This window comes from Cupressus sempervirens, chromosome 4 (genome assembly GCF_028749045.1).
Source record: "Cupressus sempervirens isolate cs-2001-9-10 chromosome 4, ASM2874904v1, whole genome shotgun sequence".
NCBI lineage: Eukaryota > Viridiplantae > Streptophyta > Pinopsida > Cupressales > Cupressaceae > Cupressus > Cupressus sempervirens.
In genome coordinates this window covers 695002063-695025523 of record NC_143121.1, presented here as the reverse complement: position 1 = coordinate 695025523, position 23461 = coordinate 695002063, and positions in this window count along the sequence as shown.

Genomic DNA, 23461 nt, shown 5'->3' with positions numbered 1-23461 from the left:
TTACTTCCTACACAATCATGGGGTTAGTTTTTTCTTTGGAAAAAGCCTTAACAAAGGAGGAGATTGGTATGGGGTAGGGCACCCTATCCTCCATATCAAGGAACTAGTCCCTTGTTAAGTCTACACACCCAAAACCAATGGTAGTTGAAACATGCAAAAAATCTTTATTCTCCTTCCCCTCTCTTGAGTCAGAATACGAAGAGTCCAAAACCTCCTCTTCCTCCTCCTCCATTCTTCCCACCCAAAATGTGACACCTTCTCTTTCATCGTCCATTTAGGGTGGCCTGAATCCTTCGATTTCATCTCCTCCTCCTACAGGGCCCCAACTTTCAGTTTCCTCTTAACATTAGACTTACCTAACCTCCTTGACCTCCTCCTACCCTCTCTCCCCTCCTCCTTCAGTTCCTCAAGATCCTTCTCTTTCCCTTTATCCTATTTCCCTCTTTTCCCCAAGGTGGTGGGCTTCACAAGGGACCCACTAGGTGAAGGTTAAGGGGTGGGGGCTCTGGGAGCCATGATCCTAAGGGGAACCACTAGGGGTTGGGGGTTCAGATGGGTATGAATATCTATCTCCAAAATTCTAGGGGGACCAAAGCGAGGTGAAATTGATATAGCTTGAACATTAACCCTTGGTGTAAATTGGTAAAATTAATCCCCTTTCTTAATTTTCTTTAACATAAGTAACAGTGTCCTCTAACTCATGGAACAGAAAGAATGAAATGGAGATAGAATCATGGTGGTGAAAATGATTAAGGAGAGGAAAGTGGTACTAATAATAGAAAACATACCTTCCTTCTAGGGTTAGGTACCTTATCAACATCAAACAAACCTCATTTCATGGCTCAGGAAGCTTCTCCTAGATGAAACCACCTTTGTGCCAAATAGGTTCCTCCCCATCCGAGAAGAAGCATTGTAGAATCACCTCATTGGACACCCTTGTCACCTTCTACCACTTCCTACCCTTCAATTCCAAACTCATTGCTAGAGAAATCACTTCCTCAAAGATATGGAATGAAATTCCATTTATTATAACTCTGCAGTCCTCCTAGGAATTGACAAATTATATGGAACAATTTTCCTCATGTTCATTGAGAACCTCAATAAACAAAATGAGTCTACTTTCCTTTAGAAAACACCACACCAAATGCTTCCTCACATTTTCCTCAATCATAGCTAGCTTAAGGTGCACAAAGTTGCCACCCATCTCTGCAATTTTTCCCACTCCTCCCTTCTTCTTCAAAACCCAAAAACACTTGCTAAAAATGACCTCACACTTAGGCAGAAAAACCTCAAGGTGAAGATAATAAACATAATTAATAGTAATAATTGTAGTGTCCTTATTAGCAATAAAAGTCACATGTCGACTACCTTTATCTTTCTCCCAATCATTTCCACCATTCCCAATACACACTAACCATTTAAAATTTAAAACTTTTCTCTACCTAGCATACAAGAGCATGCATAGGAAAATTATTAAAAAACCTTTCTTCTCAAACTTCAAAACTCTTTCTTATTTGGGCCATGTGAATTTCTTATTACCCATACCAATTCCATCACTCCTAGCCATCTGTACATCAAGGGCTTGTCCTCTCTACCAACTGAACAACATAATATAGAATATAAAAAGGTCTTTCTAGCTAGGACTCATCATTCTTCACTTCTTGATTCACCATCTCCCTTAACAACTTTCATAATGCATTCAAATCCCTCCAACATCTTAATCCCTTCACCTTTAGCCCTAACAATACCATACCATCTACCACACTATTTCCCTCCCGAAATATATATTCAAATCGGACCTATTTAGAATAGTTAATAGGTATCTGATGTCTTCTATTACACATTTGATGGCCCATCCTTCCCTCATGTTACCTTTGATAGTTTCTATGATAATTTTAGAATTGCCTTCAATTTCCACATTTCTCCATCCCACACTTATTACCAATTTTAAACCCCAATAAAGAGTCATCACCTCTGCGGTATTGTTTAATAATTTCCCTAACTATCTAGAATATGAAAACAACATCCTACCCTTACTATCCCTAACCATCCCTCCTCCCACTAAGCCCTTCTTTTTGGCTGCACCATCAAAATTGAACTTAACCCAATTTGTAGGCAGGGGTTCCCATCATGTTCTTTTCCTAGCCAACAAATTAGAATTATTAGTCCTCCAAATTCTATCCCTTGGCCACTCTAACCTCCAAAATAGAAGGAGGGAAAGTCAGTTTTCTCCACTTGTTGCAACTCATATTCTCAACCATTAATTTGTAAATCCTTTCCACCCCAACTTTCTCATCTCTCTCCTCATTTTTTAACACCCTATTGTTTCTCTCCTTCCAGATACCCCAATCAACATGGGGGGGATAACCTTCCACAAATTGATAAGGAGGGGGTGGGTAAAGGGCCTTGCCCATTCACCATGAATTGCCCCAGATCCTTGTTAAACACCCAATTCACCTCTAGCTTCTATAAAAGCCCACCCCATACATTAGAAACATAACTACAGTGTAGGAACAAATGGATAATGTTTGCTTCCTCCTTCTTACACATATAGCATCTATTGGATAATTGAAACCCTTATTTTATAAGGTTATCTATAGTGAGAATCTTCCCACAGATGGTAGTCAACCAACAAATATTGATCTTCAGAATTAAATTTTTAAACCATACATTCCCCCAGTCATTACATTCTAAGGTTTTATAAAACATTAATTTATAGCCAGATTTGATAGTGAACTCCCCCGTTGAAGTGACCTTCCATATGAATTCATCATTTTGGTCCCTTCTCAAGATTTTGTACCCTCCTAGTAGAGAATTTATCTCTTCTATCAGGTCCCCTCCAACCATAGCATTCTGATGAAGCTTTTCATTTTTCCACTTCCTCCCTAGGCAAATAAAATCATCAACCATTCCTCCTCCTACTCTTGAAGGTGGTTCCAAAGAGTCCCAAACTTCATTTTTATTAAAGTTTTATCTATAAGCCACATATTCTCCCAGCAGATAATCTAATTACCATTTTCCACTAGCCACCTATCACCCTCTTCTAAAAAGGTTATATTCTTCAAAATATTTCCCCAAATCTTAGATCCCGTAGGGAAATCATTTCTCTATGTGCAATGTGAGAACTTTAGATTTCCAAAGTAGTTTTCTTTCATAATATTGCACCAATTAAATTCCTCCTTCATCAAGTTCTACCCCATCTTGGTGAGAAGCACATTATTCAAATCAATCATCTTCCTTACTCTCAAGCCTCCTCTACTTATAGGTTAACAAACTATATCCTAGTTTACCAAGCTTAGTCTAGTATTCTCACTTCCTCCAGTCCAAAGGAAGTTGCATTATATTTTCTCCAATCTATTAGCCATACACTGATTAATTTTGAAAATCGATAGGAACTACGTTAGTAACCCATAGAGGGACAAAATCAGAAGTTCCAGCTTGTCCGCACTAGTCAGAGTTTATCCTTTCCACCCAATCAACTTTTTTTCCATCCTCTCTAGAATGCAATTCAAGAAGTTGTCACTTATATCTCTCACCATTAAGAGGGCTAGATAATTATTAGGTAGCTCAATAGTATTACACCCTAAAATATTTACAATCCTTCACTGTAAATCAGGGGGTTGTTAAAGAAGAACACTTTACTTTTATCAAAATTAATTTTATGTCCCACATTCACTGCATATATCTCTAGCATTGACTTCCAAATATCGATGGCCATTTCTAGGGAAATGCGATAAAAAGTAGAGTACATGGAATGTGTTAAATAAAATTTATTCCAAAATTTATTCAAGAAATACCTAGTATAATTAATATACCATAGCCAATTTTATTGAAATTTTAATCTATAATAAAATAAAAGGTTTTTCTCTACTTTTGTTGTGCATATTTCTTGAGCTAAATTGGTAATATGGTTGTGGGGAAGACTAAAGTTCTGGACAGTTTCGTGGTTGATCTTAATAATGAAGAACCAATTGAGAGTACCAATGCTTAGATAGAGAAATCTAGAATAAAATATTCCATTAGTGATGATAATGATACATGAATTTATTTGAAGGAAGAAGGGTTGATTACATTTAAAGAATGTATCAAAGGCCATAACAAGAATGTCTCATAGCATTTTGTTGACTCCTCGAAGAACCATGTTGGATAGTGTTTTCCTTGATGTCACACAAAATGTCATATTAGTCTTTAATCTCAGTTAACCAAGTTCAGACAATGATAACCGAGCTCACTTGGTCATTGAAGGAAAGATGGAGAAGTCAGTTTTCACCGAGCTCACTCGGTCATCGAAGGAAAGATGGAGAAGTCAGTTTTCACCGAGCTCACTCGGTCATCGAAGGAAAGATGGAGAAGTCAGTTTTCACCGAGCTCACTCAGTCATCAAAGGAAAGATGGAGAAGTCAGTTTTCACCGAGCTCACTTGGTCATCGAAGAAAAGATGGAGAAGTCAGTTTTCACCAAGCTCACTCGGTCATCAAAGTGGAGTCGGTTTCACCGAGCTCACTCGGTCATCACAGGGAACTCAGTGCTTACCGAGTTCACTTGGCGACTGAAGGATTTGACGAAATTCTCTGTATTAACCGAGCTCAGTCAGTTAACACAGGAATTATTTTTGAATAGAGTTTACCATGCTGGGTCGGCTAGTAAAGGGATTTGTTAAATCTTGCAATTCAGCCGACTGTTGGAATAATTGTTTTCCAAGTTATTTGAGCCGACTTGATAATCTAAAATATATATATATATATAGAGTTATTCAAGTTCTAAAAGTGTGTGAGAAAAAAAAAGGTGTAAAAACAAGTAAAGAACAAGAGAAGCAAGGATGCGAAAGCAAATACTTGGATAAGAGGAGATTGAGCGAATCTTGATGAAGGATTAAAGGAGCTGTAAAGTTGTATTTGATCAGTAAGGATCCAATCAAGCCGAACAGAGATTTGTAATCAGCAAAAGATAAGTTGCATATTATTCAGGTCACTTCATTGTTGCTTTATAACCTTTGCAGCAGTGAATCCAAATCTCTTAATAGAGTTGGTTTAATAGCCATTTTGTAAATCTTCTAACAAGGTGACAATTCAGTTGAATTGTTCTAAAGACCTCTAGCAAGGCCACTTCTCACAGAGTGTTTAAATCCTCTAACAGGGTCACACCTAATAGTGTGTTTTTGTAACCTTTAACAGGGTTGGATCCTAACAGGGCTCACTTCAGAAGAGTGAAAAACAGTAACTAGTTACATTGGTGGTTTTTCCCATATTGGGTTTCCACGTTAAATCTGGTGTCTCTTGTGTTTAAGTTTGCTGAATTGTTTTGATATCAGTTCTTAATGATTGTTATTATTTACTGCAATATCAAGTTTCAGTAATCTATAAAATAGATCAAACTTTTAGACATCTAAGGGACCATGAAATGTTTTTGTAGTAACTGATTCACCCCCTCCCCCTCTCAGTTACTTCATTCTCATTTCCAACAATTGTTATCAAAGCATTTGGTACTTTTAGGAGAAGATTTCAAGGATCTAAGCAAAAGATGAGGATGTCTTACAAAAGGGAAATTCCAAAACTTAATAGAGATAACTTCTCAGCATGGCAAGAACTGATGAAACTTGATCTGGCTACTGTTGGTGATACTGGACTGAAATACCTTGAAGAAAAATATGAAGAACCTTCTGGCACACTGTCAGTCAATGATATTGCTGAAAAGAAAACTCACAACAACATGATGATAGACATAGCATCTGCTTTCAACTATGAAGAATTTGATAACATTAAGGACTGCAAAACCACCTTTGACATGTGGAACAAGCTAAAAGAAATCTATGGAGGGGATGACAATGTGAGAAGAGCAAAAGAAGAAAGTCTAAGAGGACAATTTGATCAAATGAGGATGAGAGAGGATGAAAATATTGAAAATTATGTTGAAAGAGTTAAAGCATGTGTAAGTGCAATCAGGGCATCTGGTGGTGACATCAAAGGAGAAACAGTTGTAAGCAAAGTTCTCAAAACCTTGATTCCCATTTATGCAATCAGAGTGTCTGCAATTCAGGAAAGAAGATGTGAAGCAAATCATCAGATAAATCTTGAGGCCATAGTTGGGAGATTAACTGCATTTGAACTAGATAACTTTGACAACTATGTTCCAGCTTCCAAGAACATGGAATCAACATTTGAGGCTAAACTTTCACTCAAGGAGAAAAGCAAAAAGAAACTTCAGTCAGAAAGTGAAGATGAATTAGATCTAAGCTTAGACAGTGATCTTGAAGTAATTGAAGCTCTTCTAGCAAGAAAATACTCTAGAGGCAGAGGAAAATATAAAGGTAAAGTTCCTCTAATATGTTTTTCATGTGAAGAAATTGGTCATATTGCAGCTAGGTGCCCGAACAAGCAGAACAATGATGAAAAGAAGGATCATAAATGGAATGGCAAGAAAGATTTCAAATCATTCAAGAAAAAAGGTAAGAAATCATGTTTCATGGCTGAAAATTCTAAAGATTCTGATAATAGTGAGGATAAAATTGTTTATATTGTTGTTAAAGATGATTCTGACAATGATGAGGAAGATAAAATTGCTCTTATCTCTCATATAAGTAAGAATGATACATGGATTATAGACAGTGGTTGCTCACATCATATGACTGGTGATAAAACTAAGTTTGATCAGTTTGAAGATTATGATGGTGGCAGTGTAAGGTTTGGTAATAATGAACCTCGTTTCATAAAAGGAAGAGGAAGAATCTGTCCAACCAAAGAACTTGTTTGTAATAATGCCTATTGGGTTGAAGGTCTCAAACATAATTTGCTAAGTGTGGCACAATTACTCAATACTGGATTCAAGGTGGGATTCATGCATGGAAAGGAAAGACTGTTGAATGAGCAAGGAAAGCTGATAGGATCTGGCACCCAAACTAAAGGTAACTTATTCTATCTAGAACTTGGTGAATGCTCATGTTTTATTGCTCAAATTGAAGAGAGTTGGTTATGGCATAAAAGGTTGTGTCATGTCAATTTTGATAATTTGATAAAAATAAGAAAATTCAAGAAAGTAAGAGGCATTCCTAACATTAAGAAACCTAAGGTTGGTCTATGCAAGAACTGTCAGATTGGTAAAATGGGAAGGACTAGTTTTAAAGGTAAAAACTATCAATCTGAAGATATATTAGAAATTGTGCATACTGATTTATGTGGACTTACTGGAATAGAAAGCTATACTGGAGAGAAATTTTTCATTCTCTTTGTTGATGATTACTCAAGAATGATGACTGTCATGTATCTAAGAAATAAATCAGAAGCATTTGAGAAATTCAAATGGTATTTGGCAAGAGTAGAAAAAGAAACAGGGAAAAGAATGAAATGTTTAAGGTCAGACACAGGTGGTGAATTCATTTCACATGAATTCAATAACTTCTGCATTGAAAGAGGTATTAAAAGATAGGTTTCAGCACCAGGAACTCGAGAAAAAAATGGAATAGCTGAAAGAAGAAACAGATCCATTATGGATTGTGCAAGAACCCTGATGATAGAAAAGAACATTGCTATCAAATACTGGAAGGAAGCCATCAGCACTACAGTTCATACATTAAACCGAGTATAACTGAAAAAGGACTCATTCAAGACTCCCTATGAATTATGGTATGGCCACAAACCCAATGTAAGTTATCTGAAATTATTTGGAAGCAAATGTTATATTTTGAAAGAATCTAGAAAAGGAAAATTTGATGTAAAAGGTGATGAAGGAATATTTTTGGGATATTCTTGCAAAAGCAAAGCATATAGATGTTTAAATCTATCCACTCAAAAGGTCATAGAAAGTGCACATGTGAGAATTGATGAGTTTGCAGACAAATTAGAAGAAGAAAGCAAAAAGGTACCTGAAGACTACAAGAGATTTGCTTACATTGAACCAGATACTATACCAAGTATACCGTTCACTCAAGAATCCTCAACTCCTGAGTCTTTAGTAACCGATTTGCAAATAGTTCAAACCGAGCCTCAGCAACTTTCAGACACTGCCGAGCAAGTGTGTACCGAGTCTGAATCAACCGAGCCAATATCTACCGAGCCAAAACAACAAGAATCTAAAGTATAGAAGGATAACAATGAAATTCATTCAAGAGGCAAGGAACCTGTATTAGCAAAATATGTCAGAAGACATCATGCACCAGATCAGATCATTGGAGACAAATCTGAAGGAACCTTGACAAGAAGTAAGTTGAAAAATACTTGTTTACTTGCTGATTTTGAACCTAGAAGTATTAAGGATGCAGTGGAAAATGATAGTTGGATTGAGGCAATGAATGACGAAATAGAACAGATAGAGAAAAGCAAGACATGGACTCTTGTACCCAGGCCTAAAGACAAGAATATAATTGGAACAAAGTGGGTATTCAGAAACAAGTTGACTGAAGATGGTAAGGTATCCAGAAACAAAGCTAGATTGGTATGCAAAGGATACTCACAAGAAGAAGGTATAGATTATGGAGAAATTTTTGCTCCTGTTGCAAGATTGGAAGGAGTCAGAACCTTACTTGCATATGCTGCTCATAAAGGATTCAAAGTTTATCAGATGGATGTCAAGTCATCATTCCTCAATGGAATATTGGATGAAGAAGTTTACATTGAACAACCTGAAGGTTTTGTTGATCCAGATAAAAGGAACATGGTCTGCAAATTACACAAGGCACTGTATGGTCTGAAACAAGCTCCTAGAGCATGGTATGAAAGATTGCATAATTATCTTATTCAGATTGGTTTTCAAAGAGCTAATGATAATAGTAGCTTGTATATAAAGGAAGGTCTAGATAATAAGATTGTCTTGGCAGAAATATTTGTAGATGATACTGTTTTCACAGGGCATGATGATCTTTGCAAAGAATTTTCAGAACAAATGAACAAGGAGTTTGAAATGTCTATGTTTGGTGAGATAAAATTCTTTGTTGGTCTTCAAATCCAACAAAATAAGAATGGCATCTTCATCACTCAGTCAAAATACATCAAGGAGATATTGAAAAAGTTTGGTATGGAGGACTGTAAACCTGTTGGAACTCCTATGTGTACTGGATTGAAACTTACAAAAGATGATGAATCCAAAGAGGTAGATCAAACATTGTATAGATCTATGATTGGAAAATTGCAGTATGTAGTTCATACCAGGCCAGATATTGCTCTTGCAGTTGGTATTGTTGCAAGATTTTCAGCAAAACCAAAAGAAACTCACCTGATGGCAATCAAGAGAATAATGAGATATTTGAAAGGAACTGAAGATTATGGGCTATGGTACAAATTTGGAGGTAATTTGGATTTGAAAGTTTTTATTGATGCTGATTGGGCAGGGAACCTTGATGACAGAAAAAACACAAGTGGAGGAGCATTCTTTCTTGGAAAGAGATTGGTTTCTTGGAAAAACAAAAAGAAAAATTGTACATCCCAATCTACAACAGAGGCAGAGTATGTTGCTACAGCAGTAAATTGTTCTAATATTGTTTGGTTTAAGCAACTATTGCAAGGAATGAAGATGGAAATCAAAGAACCAGTTGTTATGTTCTGTGATAATACAAGTACAATCAATATATTCAAGAATCCAGTGATGCATTCCAAGACCAAGCATATTGCAATCAAATATCATTTTGTCAGAGAATTGGTGCAAGACAAGGAGATCAGATTGGAATATGTCCACACAAAGGAACAAATTGCGGATATATTCACAAAGCCCTTGTCTAAGGATGCATTTTTATATCTTAGAGGTAAGTTAGGGGTCATTCCCCTATCTAAAGTTCACTAAAGGAAGCTTTAGTGATGCATCAACACATACCAAATTGAAGATCTATTTGTTGATGTAGTTTAATCAGAAATCATTGCATATGAATCAGTATTATAGGTACATTGCAATTCACTTTACTTCTATTGTCTTTGGCATGTGTTGTCAAAGAGGGAGAGATTTACTGTCATATCCTTCTAAAATTTATGAGACTTAAAAAATCTACTATGAAGCTCTTTAAAAGAAGGAGACTAGTGAAACAGGGAGAAGTCTTTTATCTTGTTTTCAAAATTTCATTCTGTTATGACATGTTGTGTTGCCATCAATTCCAAAGGGGGAGATTGTTGGATAGTGTTGTCCTTGATGTCACACAAAATGTCATATCAGTCTTTAATCTCAGTTAATCGAGTTTAGAAAATGATAACCGAGCTCACTCGGTCATCAAAGGAAAGATGGAGAAGTCAGTTTTCACCGATCTCACTCAGTCATCGAATGAAAGATGGAGAAGTCAATTTTCATCGAGCTCACTCGGTCATCGAAGGAAAGATGGAGAAGTCAATTTTCACTGAGCTCACTCGGTCATCGAAGAAAAGATGGAGAAATCAGTTTTCACCGAGCTCACTCAGTCATCAAAGTGGAGTTGGTTTCATCGAGCTCACTCGGTCATCACAGGGAACTCAGTGCTTACCGAGTTCACTCGGCGACTGAAGGATTTCACGAAATTCTCTGTATTAACCGAGCTTAGTCGGTTAACACAGGAATTATTTTTGAACAGAGTTTACCGTGTTGGGTCGGCTAGTAAAAGGATTTGTTAAATCTTGCAATTCAGCCGACTATTGGAATAATTGTTTTCCAAGTTATTTGAGCCAACTTGATAATCTGAAATATATATATAGAGTTATTCAAGTTGTAAAAGTGTGAGAAAAAAAAAGGTGTAAAAACAAGTAAAGAACAAGAGAAGCAAGGATGCGAAAGAAAATACTTGGATAAGAGGAGACTGAGTGAATCCTGATGAAGGATTAAAGGAGCTATAAAGTTGTATTTGATCAGTAAGGATCCAATCATGCCAAACAGAGATCTGTAATCAGAAAAAGATAAGTTGCATATTATTCAGGTCACTTCATTGTTGCTTTATAACCTTTGCAGCAGTGAATCCAAATCTCTTAACAGAGTTGGTTTAACAACCATTTTGTAAATCCTCTAACAAGGTGACAATTCAGTTGAATTGTTCTAAAGACCTCTAGCAAGGCCACTTCTAACAGAGTGTTTAAATCCTCTAACAGGGTCACACCTAATAGTGTGTTTTTGTAACCTTTAACAGGGTTGGCTCCTAACAGGGCTCACTTCAGAAGAGTGAAAAACAGTAACTAGTTACATTGGTGGTTTTTCCCATATTGGGTTTCCATGTTAAATCTGGTGTCTCTAGTGTTTGATTTTGCTGAATTGTTTTGATATCAGTTCTTAATGATTGTTATTATTTGTTGCAATATCAAGTTTCAATAATCTGTAAAATAGATCAAACTTTTAGACATCTAAGGGACTGTGAAATATTTTTGTAGTAACTGATTCACCCCCTCCCCCTCTTAGTTACTTCATTCTCATTTCCAACAAACCATTGGGTGAATATTAATAAGATTTTATTTGAAATTATAGAGAAGATGATAGTGAATGACACTAGTCCTTTTTAGAAGGGAAAAATAGCAGAATGTGGCTAAGGGTCATGGAAAAAATGAAATTGAAAAAGTTCTCCTGAACTAATGAAGCTTTTGCTTATTTCTATTGTGGTTTTACTTGTGAAGATCTTCCAGAATCCTAGGATATGGTTTCTATATGATAATGAGGTACATTACCATGAAGGACTTGTGTAAAGTAATTTATTTTTACCACTTCTCCATTCTTAACAATTTTAGGAATAGAGAATGTATCTCTTTTCTTTACTTATTATTGCATTCAATAGAATATTATATTTGGAACATTCAGAAGAAGAGGGAAGTGGGTCAAAGTTTGACTTTTTACCACCTAGACAAAATATTTCATATGTTTAGCTTTTATAAGGACCTCCACTCTTAGATTCCAAGCCTTGCCCCTTCCCCTCTACAAATTACCCATATTTTTTAGTATTTTTCATCTTCTGGTAAAACCAAGATTGATAAGGAATCCTTATCTATTACTAGGAAGGTTGAAATGGATAAAGGTGAATTCTTTTTATGTATTAACTATTGGAGCCATGGAAAGAAATGGTACTAGTACGTCTAGTAAAAGAATGAGTGAGAAAACACTACTGACATTACCTAGAAAAGAGAAACCCATTAATTCTAACTCCATAGACAACTCTTGGAAGAAAGGAGGCCCTAGCCCTAAAAGGAAATATAGTGGGAGACATTAGGGATATCCTGAGGAGGAAGACACTAATAGTGAGGATAAGAATGAGGAGGATCTCGATGGTGGTTGGGACAATCCTTCGCCTTCTCAAGTGTCTAATACTTTGATAGCAAAGGCTCATCAATTTTTTTAATAAAAGTTGGTGATATAAGTGAGTAGAGGATAGCACCTCCTCTTCAGGATCTTTAATCTAGAAGGAGAGAAACAAGGGGTGAAGAAGAATATGGAGGCTTAGGGAGATAATTCGGTGATAAGTGACATTAAGGAAAATGAGAATATAATGGGGGTGATAATTAGAAGGATACAAATACTATAGGATAGGATACCATGGACAAATTACCTCCAGTCAATATGGATATTGTCAAACTAGAGGAATCCATCACCTATCTCATCAAGAAAAATGAGCACTTGGAAGACAAGTGTGATAGGTTGGTAAAATTTTCTTTGAATTGTTTAATGCATTCAGCTAAAACCACCCTTAATCTTCTTTAGGATGGCAAGGAGGAGAATAATTATTCATAAGAGATGGAAAAAACATTTTTGGTAAATGGATTTTTGTGAATGGGTGGCTTGACTATTGCTAGAGAACATGAATAACCAAAACAAGGAAAGTTAGCTCCTAGTCTCTAGATTTTCCTGTTTGATTATATTTTCTTGTTACTATTTAGCCCATGTCACTTTCTCTATTTTAAGAACTATAAATATTTTATTTCCATAGATGTTAACTCGGCTAGATTTTTGTATAATTATGACAGTATGATAGCTTCTATTTTTTTTTATAAAATTATGACAACATGATAGTTGTTAGATATAGTAAATTTTCTAATAGAAATATGATGGTCTAGGGGTCTTTATATAATGGAAGTGGGTTGGTTAACTAATCATATGGGAATGACCTTTGGCTGATCTTTAGCACAATTTTTGTGTTCTAGGCCAACCACCATTATGGTTGCTTTTAATATAAAAAACAAAAGGTCAATACTTACTATGTAATTTTTCATAATAAGCAATAGAAATAGAAAAGAAAATGTTAATTATATACATAATATCATAAATAATATAGATTCTTTTAATCTTAATGCTCAATAATTGCTCACTTAATTAGTAACTAAGAGAGACAATTAATGACTGAATAGGACATTCTCCATTTTACAAATTAAGGAGGTTGTATTGAAATCAAACTTAGATACATCCCTGGATGGTGATAGTTTAATGATTTTATTTCTAGAATTGTTTGCATCTATTAGGAATAGAAATATTTGAGGCCATAAAGGCTACTCCAAATTATAGGACTATCCTTTATGAAGTGAAGAACATTTTCTTTTCCTTGATAGAAAGAAAATTAAAGTATGAAGATTTGGGTGACTCTAAACCTATTTCATTATGCAATACCATCAATAAAAAATCTAGAAAGCATTAAAATATAGACTTAAGAAAATCCTACCCAATTTCATTTCATGGGAACAAAACATGAGTTGTACCAAATACATCTATATTTGAATTAGTTATTATTGCCTAAGAAATATTTAATACATTAAAAAATAACAAAGAATCATTTATGATATTAAACTAGACATTAAAAAGGCTTATGGATAGGTATATTAGAAATTTTTAGGTAAGTTCTTGGAGGCCTTCAGGTTCATTAAAATATGGATTGATGTAAAAAATTTAGTTGTATCCTAACTCCTAAAATTTCAATTTTTTTAATGGAAGCTCGTAATTATTTTAGGATATCATAAGTAATTAGACAATGGGATCGTGCATCAACTTTTTTTCTTCTTAATAATGCTAGAAGAATTATGAATATTAATACAAAAATCATGTCAATCGGCTAGCTTAAATAGGTATGAAAATACTCAATAATGTGTCCAAAGTCACATATCACCAATATGTTGATGATACCACTCTATCAAGGATGAGAACAAAGAAATTACTTTTTCTAAATAACAAACCCAATCTAGAGAATGATATATGCATAATCATAGTCTGTAAAGTGCAAATATTTACTTGAACCCCTATACATAAAGATAGAAAGAGAATTTTTTTTGGGAACTTATTAAGATACATAATAAAATAGGTATTTGGAAAGGGGGATGGCTCTCCAATAGTGAGAGGACAATAATTGTGAAATTAGTTCTATCAACAATTTGTATATACCAAATCATTTTTTGACCAGTATCGGATGTTGTCACAATAAACTAGATTCCAAATTAATAAATTTCTTCTAGCGTGGTTTATTGGTAAAAAAAATTAGAATGATAAAATGGGATAATATATGTAACCAATTAGTATTAGAGTATTTAGAATTAAAAGTAAACCATCAAAAAATAAGCCTTCAAGAAAAAAATATTATTAAATGTGTATATCTTAGAAGAATATACCTTAAATGTATTTAATATAATAGTCACACTAGAGGATCTTGTACCTAGAGTCTAATGATAGATTGTAGGGATGTCATAAATAAAAAAATTATTTGGGACATTAGAGGGAGGGAGGGAACTTTTTTGGTAAGATTTATGGACTGGCCATTAAAATTCAACACTTTGGCATTAGATCCCAATATTAAATAAATTCAAATTAAAAATGAGGAAGAAAACTTTGTATTTAAATTACTAAAAGTGATCAAAATCCTTCTATGATCTACCAATGAAAATCTTTATATGGTGTACACTTAATAAAAAAACAAAAGTGAAAATTTAAATTAAATAATTTTAAAGGAAGGTATTTTACTCTCAAGAATAGATAAGTAAAAGTTATTTGGAGGGGATCTCATAATGGGAAATATAAAGTCTCAAACATGGTTAAATTTAGATATACCTTTGAACCTCTATGATAATAAAGCTTGTTAATCTAAGGCATATACATTTTTGTGGCTTTCATTAAAAAACAAGATACTCATAGTTGAAGGCTTAAAAAATTTAGGCTATGAAGGCCCCTAAAGATTCCCTTTATATAAAAATGAGGAGCTTATGAAATGTATTCTCTTGAACTATTCCTATGTTAAATAATGTTAGAATGGAATTTACTACAAAATGGGTTAGTTTTTATCTCACCCAGAATACTTATGAGAATTTCTTAAAAATTTCCTATTGTATTTGAAAATTAATTTGTACAAAAAACTATGAATGATCACATTTTCCATCACCACATGGTAGTTCAGGAAGAAAATAGATAGAAGAATCTTTCAAGGGAAAAAAAAATAGTCTATTTGGTAAAGGAGGTAACAACAGTAGGTAAGAAAGAACCACATCAAAATGGAATGCCCTAAAATATAGTAGATATAATTTTAATTTTGGTGGACCATGGAAATTAATAATCCCATTGCATAATACACTCATAGAATGGTAAAACTTTGGAAAATTTTGAAAAAAATCCTTACATTAAACCTCAAATAATACTACACAAATACTAGCGTTAGCACAAGGGTTAATATTATGCAAAGAACTTGGTATATAATATTTGGAAATAAAATAATATTCAAATATCATCATTAATGCATTAAGATTATACAAAGTAGTGAATTGAAAATTAAAATCAATTCTAGTGAGGGAAATTGAAATAAATGTAAAGTGGCACATAATCCTTAAGACACATAGTCATGAAATTACTATGTGTTCCAAAATTTACAAACCATATGTCACTTGCTTTAAATTTTTCTTATTTTTTCAATAATAAAAGAAAAGACTACCACCAAAACTTATCTCAACAAATGAAAAAAGTAAAAGAAAAATGAAATCTTAAATTCATTTTAATAGGAAATTTTAGAAGAAGAGTAGAAGAAACTTGGGTTAAATTATTTAAACACAATTTCCAACATTTTGAATTAACAGTTAAATGCAACTGGAAAATTTAGTCTCCTTCCTTAATGGTAGGGACTGATAAGGAATAAGGAAAATGCATTCAATTTCAATATGCTTTGTAATTTATTCAATATATCATCTTAGCTCAATCCCTAAATTTATATAATGAAGGAAATACTTATATCTTAGTTCAAAAAAAATTATTAAACACATGTAAGTAACTATAACAAAATGGTTTCCTATCTCACTTTTGGCATACAATTATCCTCTTACAGAAAGTAATGTGATTGCACTTTTCCTTGCATTCATTATAACCATGTCCATTGTGCCTATGAGTGGTGGAGTTTATTTAAAATTTATTAGTTGAAGATGTTCATAAATCAGGTCTATGTGTTAATGGTGCAGAATGTTCTTGAAGTTTACAAAAGTTTTACTATTGGCATCTAGGAAGAGCTCAATTATAAAAGGAATATATATGTAGAGCAGTATGAAATGTAGATAAATCACTCATAGAATTTTCAAACTTCTACATTCTGTAGAAAATCTTAATTTGAAAAATACTAACCATATTTGTCTTTCTTTTGAGCTAATTCATGTCACATTTACAGATCATTAGAAACTGGTGATTATTGATGTGTATGATTTGAAAGTTTTTTTAAAATATCCAAAACATTTTAAGAATCCCTACAAAATTTCTTAAGTCCAAGAAAAATTCAAGTTAAAAAATACTCACTCTATTTGAACATTTTCTTGCTTGAACATTTTCGTAGGAATTTTAAAGCCTTAGAATAGAATCTTATCACACTATGCATTACAATAACTATGTTTTATCTTGCTATGTTAAAATTGTGAAACATAAGCATTTTCTCCAAAAACATATGATAATATAGATAAAACTATTACAAGATATTGACTGACTCCACAAATAAAACTAATATATATTTTTTAATTCCATTCATAATATAATAATATACATTGTTGTTCAGCACATAGCTCAAAAAATGTTACACCAATAAATTGTCCCAAATAAATAAAATACATGACAACTGACTGCAGAACCTAGTATTTCCTATTCACTACATGTCACGGTTCACCACAATCCCCTACAAATTCCATTTATAATGATTTTATTTGGTGAGTGAGTATTTCCCAACAACAATTGAAGAAAACAACTTCTGGAAATATTTTTTCCACCTATAACAAAAATGAACTATCACAAACTTCCTATGTTAACAATTTCTTTTAGGTTTAAATTTTTATATCCAAAGGACAAGAAATGTCAAAGGAAATTGTTCTAGAAGGAAATTATTCTAATCTTGAAAAACTGCAACATGCACTCAACTATTATGATGGAAAAAAAATATAGAATGTTAAGGAAAATATCAACTAATTTGTTGCTACAAGAATTTATGCATCGAAGTTCTTAAATTACTTCTACCACATCACATTCAAACAAGACCTACTTAAAAAGTGAAGCTAGAATATGCATGTAGGTTTTCAAAAAGAGACATGTAGTCCTTTAGAAGAATGACAGTTGCCATGCCTTAAACATTTAAGGTAATATTTTAATTGAAAATAGAAATGAATGATGGAAAAAATAACAATGACCAAGAAGAAAAACCTAGTTTATATTATTGATGTCAAAAAAAATTCATTATATCTTCAAAACTATAGTTTTAAGGTTGTTATATAAAAAACATGATTTTCAACTATCAAATTAATACTAGTAAAAGCACTAGAAAACTTTAGTCTCCTACCTATATGGAAGGGACTAATAATACTTATTATTCTCATTCAAATTATGAATATAGAAGGTTGCTAGTTTACCCTCTTGGCTCTAAAGTATACATATGGAATCATCGCTTGTATCTCCATTTATGAATCCCTAATTGAACTATTGGTTGTTGAGCCAATCTTCTCTTCAAGTATTAAATTTTTTTTGCCTCAATTTTACATTCATTTTTTTTCCTTCCATCTCCATTAATATTATATATAATAGGTGAAAAAATATGGCTGAATTTCTTAATAAAGTTTCTAGAAAACTATGCAAGCCCATCGAAGGTTCTTACCTCTTCTACTAATCTAGAGATTGAGAAAAATATATTTAGTTTTGTGTTTCTAGGACTCATCTTAAACTCACTCACCCTTTTAAACCATAAATCCAAGATACATAATTTATTGAACTCATATTTCTTGAGATTGATCATTAACTTCTCCTATTTCAAACTCTTCAATACCATGCCCAAATTTTTTTATATTCCCTTCTTTTTTCTTTTGTATATACCTATATCATTTAAGTATACAACAAAAATATTCCAAAGAATAGTTTTAGGACCTTATTCATCAACCACATAAGTATACTTGGAAACTTACATACACCAAATGGTGTTAGGAAAAATATTACTTAATGTGGTGGAAGCCGATCTTATTTTAATCCTTCTATTTTAGTCAATTCACAAAGAAAGAAAGAATAATGTGAACATATATCACTCTTAGAAATCTTTTATCAGAGCCCCAACACAATTTGTTTGTATCCTAAATTAGTTAAGATTTATTTTCAGTTTAGAAACCATTTTTACATGTATAATAAAATTGCCTCAACATAAGTAGGATAATTAGATTACATTTTACAGAGTTGTATAGACTAGATATAGACAATTTGGTTAAATCTGAACAAATTTTCTAATAATTTAGATAAACAATATTTAATTCTATAAGATAAATAATTTAGAATAGGAAAGTATTTATTTTCTTTGATAAAACACTAAGATATAGAATGACATACTTTTTAAAACTTACTATTAATACATTTAATAAATATAAATTCCAAAAAAGATTAGAAAATTATACAATGACTACTAACAAGTGAAAGAAATAATATTCTAAAAATGATTAAAATAGAATTTAGATAATGATATTTCTATCAGTATTTAACTATGTGATTTTTAAATCAAACTCATTGACCCCTATTTCATGAGTAGTGATTCAACATGAATCCATCTCTAATGAGAATAAATGGAACACTTAGAACTCATTGGATCTAGGTGATGCTCACAAGGGTGAACCATTGCGACTTTTCAAAAGGTCACTCATCCTAGTAATACTCTATCCTAAGAACACTTAACTATAGAGTTTCCTCCATGGTTAAACCTAGAGAAAATTGGGTTGCAAGCTTTGGGTTTAACCATGGAGGAAACTCCATAGTTAAGCATGCTCAGGATGGAGTAGTACATGGATGGGTGACCTCCCAGGAAGTCCTAATGCTTCATCCCTGTGAGCATCACCTAGATCTAATGAATTCTAAGTGTTCAATTTATTCTCATGCAAGATGGATTCATGGTGAATCACTACTACTGAAACATGGGTCAATGAGTTTGACTCAAAAATCACATAGTAAAATCCTGATAGCAATATCATAATTTGACTTATTGTGGAAATTATCTCCTACTTAGGAATTTAGATTCCCCTTTAACATGTCTTCCATTGCTAGTAAATTATTGAATTGAGTTACGTTTAAGCTCTCTGACGAGTGGACTTTGACATCCTTTTTTTGGGCATCAAGACACAAGTTGCAGACTCAAAATAGGGAAATTAGCTCATTTAACATTTCATCATGGGAAGAAGATGGGGCCAGAACAAAAAAAAGAGTCAAATTTGTGTCAACATTACTCTTCCATGATTTGGAAACTCATAACTGGTGCTTAGGTTAATTGTTTAAGATATTCTTGGTCTTTTGTTTTGTGTCACTGAATCAAATAGATTAGCATTACAAAGCATAGTGTAGTGGACCATCTAAGGTAGCTTTGATATATTATGAATTAGATTTGGTAATTACTTCATTCTTTTTAGGATATATGCATCACTCACACACTTAGAGAAGGTAACAAGGTGGATGACTATTCATCTAATTTTGGTCATCATGGCAATTTTATTGAATCTTTTTTAGCAGACTAGATCTCAAACTTGTTTCCAAAATTGGAAAATTTATTATCTTTTGAACTTATTTATTCTGAATGTTACTTTTGACCTCTTCTTTAAGCTCTTCCCAAACTCACTAATGGGTATTCATCTTCTTCATCTTTCCTCTCTTTCCCTTGATGTTGTATTTTGGCAAGGATATTGGATTTTCTTCCTATTTATTTCCCAATTGAGCCATTGAATCAGGATATTATGCTATATATATATATTTTAGTGGTTCAACCACTTTTGTCTTTAAAAAGTTACATTTATTTATCCACAAAAAATATCTATGTTAACATATGCACTCGTTCGTTTAAACATCACTCATAGCAATGCAAAATTAAAGTATTAGCTAGTAAACCATTTAACTAAATTGATCATTTAAATTTAAATAAATCAACCTTTATATTGCATTCAAATAAACCTAAACTTAAAATTGTAAAACCATGATAAAGCTTTTAAATTTAACAATTTCTATAATTTCTTATTTAAGAGAACTCAGAGAATTTGGAATTTATTTATTGACATGGGAGATCTTTAATGATAGACTATTATTTTTTTCCATTTTTTAGGTGAATTGATTTTTTTCTCTTCAATAGTTAGAAATAGTTTTGAGTATGAAAAGAAAAGATTCATTCTACTATTTATCTATAATTTACAAGTTTAAAAATTCTAGAATTTACTTTTCATTTTAAATGTTACATTATTACAATTATTTTTATCCATTTTAGTGTCTTTTAAGAAAAGTAAAATTAAAAACGTTGAATATTTTTCATTAAATAAAAAATTTATTGAACTTAAGTGATCTTTTATAGAGTAATTTTTTCTATCTTCAATATTAATAAATTTTGAACAAATGATATGTCTCCAAATAGTCTAAAAATGTTCAAGTTTCGCTGAATTTATTTTATGACCTTAGATCATTATTTCTAAAAAAGATCTATATTTTTCATTAATAATAACTAAATCTTGTAATTAACATTATTATTTAAAAATAAATTCTCAAAATATATAAAAATAGTTATAATAATATAACAATGTGTTATTTAATAATTAAGTGTAATAATCATCTATAATCATAATAATTAATTATGCAAATAATGTTTTTGATGTATTAGATAGTAGCCAAAAGGATGGGGGTTGACCTTGGAGTACAAAAAGGCTGAAGGATCAACTAGAGGTTACCTCCTAATAATATAATTGATACCAGTTTTATACTTCAAAAAATAAATAAGTTCCAAAATAGAACTAACAATACTATCAATCTTGTTACTAACTAGCAAATAAAATAGAAAAACATTCTAGTAGCAAGGGAACATATTGCTTCCATTAGTCCCACACTTAGACATATACATATATAATGAAACCCTGTAAGGCATCCAATTCAAAGTTATCGACAACATAACAACAAAAAGAAAAAAAGAAAAAAAAAGAAGGTCTAGTTGCCCTCATTCCTTTCTAGTTCCAAATTCTTCTTCTCCTTAGGCTTGTCCCTATTCATCTCCAATCCCTCCTCTTTTATAGCTTTGTCTAGGAGCGTCTTCAGCCAGTCTTCTGCCAAGAAGCCATAAATGGAGCATGTAGTATTACTCTCCTTTCTCAAGTCATTCAAATCCTTATTCCACTATAGGAAATAAATGATAATGGTTGCAGAATATAAAAAATTTATGGAATGCAAAACTACTCCAGCCTATCTAACTGAGCCTTATTTTGGCTGTGGTTATGGATATGCTTCCATTTTTTCTCCCACCTTTGGGATTACCTTTTATGGGCGAGGTGATGTCCAACCCCCTACCCTAGTTCAGGTTGAGGTAGCTTTAAGGGTATTAGAAATGTGAGAGGGACTAGGGGGCTAGATTTAGGCTTCATCTCCTAGCACGATCTCTTTCTCTTGGTGGATTTAAGGTCACTCTTGGTATACTAAAAGCTAGAATCATGTTTGGTGGGACTTGAATTTCTCCAGTTCGAGGTGTTTTCTAGTTCTTTGGGCATTCTATTTGTTCTTGCTTGTGTCCATATCCAAATCAATTATGCAACTAGTGTTTTACCATATTAAATATAGTATTATAATTAAAAATTATTTATTAAAAAAATAGGTTAATTCCTCAATCAAAAAATTCAACTTATAAATAGATAATAAATTTTTCTAACATATGAACCCAAACCCAATACTATTGTATATTTTCTAAATGTTTCTCTCAATTGATCTTTGTGCTAGAGATGAGAGGGACCAGTGAAGATATCTTGGAAAAGAATTACAAGCTTGACTATTTATAATTTTGTTTATTAGATGTCTCATGAATTTTCAAAAAAAATAATTTTTAAATTCCTCGAGTCTTATTTTTTCAAAGAAATTGGATTCAACTTCCTTTAATTTCATCACAGGAATTAACCATGCTCATCTAATGGGAATCATTTCTATGATCTGAAAAGATACTTCCTATTGTATCCAATAGATGCATTGAGACCACAACAACTATTCAAGAGAAATAATTCACACATATAAGTACAATCTTCAATAAACAATACACTATTGGATAAGTATTCAAAAATATTTGCAATGTCTCTCCCAGTCAACCATGGTAGTTTCTGAGGTTCCTCTTTCACTTTTGTAAACAACTAGGCCCATGTCTCTCCTAGTTTGGCTCCCCCACCTCCTAGAGTTAATACCATTATTCACATTACTTCTAGTGGCTTGTTTACAAAGAATATTTTGGGTATTTCCATGCCCCATTATCAAAAATTTCAAAGCTCTTGCTTGATATTAGGTCAGACAATTTGTGTTCATGATGAGATTATTGATGAAATGGTAATGATATAGGGCTCACTCTCATGGGAAAATTCCCATTATTTAGACCTTTGGTCAAACACCTTTGAAAATGGGTGACTTTGACCTGGTCCTTAAAAGGTAGTATTAAAATCAATCCCCTAGTTAATGTCCAATTTGTGTCACCTTTTGTTTGCCATAGTGATCTCTCCAATGTTCTTAAAAATGGACCTTGGTCACTCTATCCAAATTTAAGAAATGTCCTTAACATCCATAAGTGGAAACCTAAGTTAGATAAGGCAATTGACTTGCGAGCTCATGCTTCTATGTGGGTAAGGTTGACAGGGCTACCTTTGGATTTTTGGAATAATGAGGTCTTTAATGATATTTATGAGTTTTTTGGATCATTGTTAATAGTTGATAAGGTAAACCAAACAGAATCCCACCTCTTTTTTGCTAGGATTTTTGTCTATGTGATAGTGAATCAAGTTATTCTATCATAATTTACTATTACATCCAAGCTAGGGTTTTATGTACAACCCTTGTACTATGAAAAAGTATATTTTTTCTACATAAGTTGCAAAAGGTTTGGTAATTTAGATGTGATTTGTGCTACCCAATAGGCTAATCTTGGGGTTCCTTCAAAGATCTTAGATAAAAGGGTTGGGAATATAGATATATTCCCTCCAAAATAGAAGGAAAAACCTTTTAGTGTTGTTTTAGTGAAATGGAGTATGGATATCTTCCAAGTCCCAAATTCCAAGGTTCAAGAGGAGGCCCTTCCTTCCATTATACCTCTAGATGATCT